This window comes from Bison bison, unplaced genomic scaffold, assembly GCF_000754665.1.
Source record: "Bison bison bison isolate TAMUID 2011002044 unplaced genomic scaffold, Bison_UMD1.0 scf7180017864389, whole genome shotgun sequence".
Taxonomy (NCBI): domain Eukaryota; kingdom Metazoa; phylum Chordata; class Mammalia; order Artiodactyla; family Bovidae; genus Bison; species Bison bison.
In genome coordinates, this window is record NW_011494961.1 from 7,823,577 (window position 1) to 7,828,904 (window position 5,328).

At 39.8% G+C, this 5,328-nt stretch overlaps 1 protein-coding gene across 1 annotated transcript in view; it reads left to right on the forward strand.

The window, feature by feature from the left end:
• The window catches only part of COL25A1 (collagen, type XXV, alpha 1), a 494,338-nt gene that overhangs the window by 368,373 nt on the left and 120,637 nt on the right, over window positions 1-5,328 (forward strand). The gene's annotated exons all lie outside the window — the stretch shown is intronic.

A 5,328-nucleotide genomic window follows, 5' to 3' on the forward strand; every position in this document is an offset into this window, starting at 1 on the left:
GGGAGTTGGTGATGGACAGGGAGGCCTGGCGTGCTGCGATTCATGGGGTCGCAAAGAGTCAGACACGACTGAGCAACTGAATTGAACTGAACTGAACTGAACAATAGCATAGAATTTAGAGTACCTATAAAAAACAAATATTAATATTCTGAGCCAAATATTTTATTTAACTATGGAAAGCTAGCTCTTTCAATAATTATCATAAGACAGTTTTTTTCAGCCAGCTATAAATACTGATTTTCACAGGCTCTGATGCTCATTTTATTTGGTTGTTCAAAGAATTATTTTAGCTCTCTAGCTTCATACAGCTGATTTTTCTATTCAGACAGATTATACCATCTACTACAATATGGAATGATTTACCAGCAAATTTCTTTCTTTTAATTTTTCCCTTATTTAGCCTTCTAAGAGTTCCTGCTGTTAAACTAAAGTAATTCTTTTACCTAAATATTTTTGCATTCTATTATAATATTTCCCCATCTGGTCTCTCTTAGCTAGAAATCATTTTATCAACTTATAGGAATATTTGTCTTTATTTATGCTGCTCACATACCCACTATAATGGTTATGCTGCAATGCATGATATGCTTTGGGTAAACAATTATGATACTATTTACATTATGGAGATACTCGGAGTTTCTCATTTTTCAGCATAACATTTATCATTTGTTCCTAAAAATTTGCTATGAGGCCCCCTTGACCACCTTTATAATTAACATAATTGTTAATATTTTCCTCCAGACATCTACAACCTCACAGACATTCCCTTGTGCTTATTAGTGAGCATTTATCATTAGTAATATTGGCCATTGTTAGCCTGCTCTTACTATGGGTCATTTATTTAATGATGCAGTAAACAGTGGAGTCAAGTATATGTGTATGCCATTTTGAGTCATCTGCCTGTTCAGAATTTTTGTTAGAAGAGTTCCTATTCTTCCTGTTTCTACAACCACTTTTTATTAATTCTATTTGTAGTTGCCTCTTCCTCTGTTCATCCCTTAAATTGAAGTCTTTCCAAAGGTTCCTCCCTAGGTCTATTCTCTCTACCCCCTCTTTAAGCGACTTCACATAGCCCTGTGACTTGAGATTCCTACCTCTCTCCTGAATATTTTATATGCATATCCAACTGCTGCCGCTTGGCTGTCCATAAACATTTCAAATTCGGCCATCTAACTGAATTCATCATTCGAAACCAACTACCTGCTTCCTTCTAGTATTCCCTCTACCATCCTCCTGTTGCTCACGGTAGCGACATAGGACTCTACTCCTCCATCTTCTCTGCATGTTCTCAGCGAAGCTACAAGTCTCGTGAGTCTTACCTCCTTAAATCACATGAAACTATGAATTTGTCCTCCTCTAGTTCTAGAACATAGCCCCTCAACTAGACTACTTTGCATTCTTAGTCACTCAGTCGTGTCCGACTCTTTGTGACCCTGTGGACTGTAGCCTGCCAGGCTCCTCTGTCCATAGGATTCTCCAGGGAAGAATTCTGGAGTAGGTTGCCATTCTCTTCTCTAGAGGATCTTCCCAACCCAGAGATCAAATCCAGGTTTCCTGCATTGCAGGTGGATTCTTTCCCATCTGAGCCACCAGGGAAGCCTGTAACATTTTCCTAAATGATCATCCTGTCTTTGATTTTATTATGGCTCTGCCAACCCCTGAGCCCTCATTCACCAGTCTTCCATGACTCTGCCAACTGACTGTTAGGTGCACATCTTATTTCCTTTGCAGTCTCTACATGTCTCCATCATAATGGTTAGCACTTCCTATCTTTTCTGCCCACTTATTTTTCCCTATTTCCCCACTACACATTAAACCCAATGAGCTTGGGGTCTTACTCACCATGCAATCCCCAGGGCCTAGCACAGTGAAGACTACACAGGAGGCACTCAGTAAATGCTTATTAAATATTGCTGTATGTTAGTCAGTTTTTCAGCTTTCTGATATTTAAACTATAAAACCAGTAGAGAGAAATTATAAACATGTAAATTTCATGATGACAAAGTCTGAATCAGAATTCCTAGATTAAGTTTCTGGCTCTATCATTGCCTTATTGCATACTTTTGACAAAACACAAAATTTTCTCAGTATAATGTAATCACATAACACTCATCCTTACTGAGTACACAATAAAAATGACAATAGCATCTTGTATTTAATGGCTTCTAAGTAGTTAGCAGCATTTCTTATGAAGTATGTATTTGCCCTCCATCCCTCTGGGGCAGGCCAGCATCTTTCCTTCTAGAAGGCAATGAAGGGGGAGAGAGTTCCTCCTGTAACGGAATCTGAACCCTAGTCCTGGTTGGTGACCTTCTTCACAGAATGTGGGGAAGGTTCATGAAGTTGTCTAAGTCTTTATGCCCAGGAAAATGGGTTTTAAAAAGTAGTTTTATACTCTTGTGTATCCAATTTCTTAAGCACTCAAAATCTTTGGGGGTGAAAATGAGTACAAATTATTTCAGTATTTCAGCTGATTCCTGGGCTCTTTCTCCATGTTTTTCTGGAGACAGATTTTTTCTTTCCACACCCACTCAAACCATCTGTGTACCAGGCAAATTTTCTGAGATGTAAAACCAAGTGAAATATGTCCATTCCATTTATTTAAAAAGGCCTGTAAGTAATGATACTGTGGAAGAACGGCATGTGTAATGCTAAAGTGCCCTCTCTGAACAGCTAGGGCGGCCTAGCAGTTGTGGTCACACGAAGCCTGGGTGTGCAGACAGGCACTCGGCACCAGTGCTTTCAGACTCGCCCTCCAAGGACCTCCTGCAGGAAGCAGGGTCAGCCCAGGGTGCCTGTGTGACCTGGGGGTCTCCCCTGTGAGATCAGGCTCTTTACCACTGTCCAGTGGTAACATTGTTTTAAAGTTTTGTGCCAGGGTTACATTCTACCCCATATTATGTCAACGTTTGCTTTATTTCAAAATGTTTCAAATTACTTACCATTGGGAATTCCCTGGCAATCCAGTGGTTGGGACTCCACAGTTCCACTGCAGGAGGCATGGGTTCAATCCCTGGTCAGGGAACTAAGATCCTGCAAGCGCCACAACCAAAAAAAAAAAAAATTACCATTCATTAAAATTGAGTCTTAAGGAAGAGGCACCACATTTATTATTGTCTTTAAGCTCTTCACAGGACACTCTCATCGTGATCTTGGTTAAGCTTTATCCCAGTTTGAAACACGCAGAGTCCTAGGATATTGTAGCCCAGGCCGTGAGTTTGTTGTTAGAATTCATGAGAATTGTCCACCTGTCTCTTTTCTACTTCACTGCATGTAAGCTCCTGAAGTCCTTTTGGCTAGCTTGCTAATGAAATCTTTTAAATGTTGTTTTAAGCACCTAATTGGCAGTGCGTCCACAGTTAAGATGATTGAGGAATATATAATCAGCTTCCTCAAACAGAGATTTTCTGTTTGAGAAAAAGGGTCTGTCTGAGATGGGAATCACCTATCCACTTCTCTCTTTAGATCTTACTGGCAACTGGAAACCAAACTAAGTTCTAAAACTTAATGCTTTGTTGGTAAGCATTTAGAAAATATAATCAAACAGCAAGCTGGTCATGTTCAGATATGAGTAAAAAAAAGTGACTTATTTATACATGCAAATTTCAAAACATTTGTAAGATCTACCATGTGTGCTGTTAAAAAGGTTTTTTAATTTTAAATTATTTTTGTTAGATAATCCCGTTTCAAGTGACACTATGATTTATCGCCACTAATCAAGATTCCGATCCCTCATAGACTTCTTGTTTGTATCTGTTTTTGTTCTTTGTTACATAAATATGAGGTTTATATATAAAATTCTGACTGTGTAATATAGGGCTAATGAGTCACAGATGGAAAGATGCTGGCACGTAACCATCTAATAACATTTTAAACTCATATTCCATAGTAAAACAAAAGCAAATTGTACACATCTGTTTTCCAACTCGTAGCATTGCTGAATTTGTGAAGAGTCTATGTTTAAAGAACTTTTACTTGAGGAGAACAAAAAGAGACTATGGGTCACCTTGAAACTACCCAGCCACCCAATAACCTTATTGGAAAGGATTTGGCAAAAGCAATGCGATGTCCTCGACTTTGCCTCCTCAGAAGCCCCAGCTCTTAAAGAAGGAGAACCAAAGGCATTAGGGCTGAAGAGCTGTCTCAGACTACAAACATAATTTTACTGGCTCTCTTAAGAGAAAAAGATTTCTAATAAGGGGAAATAGGGGAGAAAATATACCCAAACTAATAAAATTTAAAAACTAGAAAATGTCTGGCTTTTCCCCAAAAATATCCTTAAAATAGATTTGGGTGGGAAGTGGGGAGAGTGAGGCATAAACCTAGGAAGGAATCTTGCAGATGCTCAAGGCCAAATATTGTCGTGGTTGTTGTTTGCTTTTTGTATGGTAAACACATTCTGTGTGGGAAAAAAATTGGAATACAAGCCTCTGGTGTCCCGTGTCATTGAAAAAGAAATCGAACACAGGCAAAATTTCTCTCTCAGACCTACCCAATTGATAAAGCCTGTGAAGACAAATTAGTACAAGCTAGTAAAGTTCAGGCCGTTCAAAGCATCCCTCCCTTGCTCTCCTCTGTTACGGAATTCAAAACCACTTTTCTGCTTCAGGGGGGTGTGTGAACTGTCAAGTTCTCTTGGAAAAGTTACGTGACAGAAGCAATTACTGCAGAGTGTGACCATAAATCCCCCTGACACGAAATCCGCATGTTATAAGAGACAGATTTCCATCCACCACCTCTGCAGGCATTCCTGAGACAGGAAAGACCTGAGAGTCATCATAAGATCGGAGAGAGAAATTTTGATATGTGGGTGGTAAGACTATATTTTGTGAGGCATACTGCAGTTATTTGGAGGAATACGTCTGATCTGACTGCAAAATTCTGTTCACTGTTGTCCAGAAAAAGATTTAATACATGTATATCCTGAGTTGTAAACAGAATTCCAGTAGAAGGAAATTACAATGTTGTGTTTGTAACAGAGTCTGTAGTTACCTCCATTCTGTACTAACATTTTATATGTAAGAGTCCAGAAATGTTGAGTATATACGTGGAATCCCAGTGGACCTGAGTTCTCTAGTTGACCATTCCCTTGAAGGAATGCTTGGCCTGGGGATCCCCTGTGTCTGATTTTGTTTAGGGTGTGTCAACAAGGCAAGACTTACAGCCGGGATGGGGTGGCTTTAGGCGCGTGCTTGTTTTGTATGTCCACCGGTGGAATGTCTGTGTGACGTTTTGTGTCGTGTTGTTTTGCTGCTGTGCCCTGTCCATAGGGTCTGCCAGGCTTCCCCACAGTTGCCGCTCTGCACAGTAATCAGATCCTCACCGTCA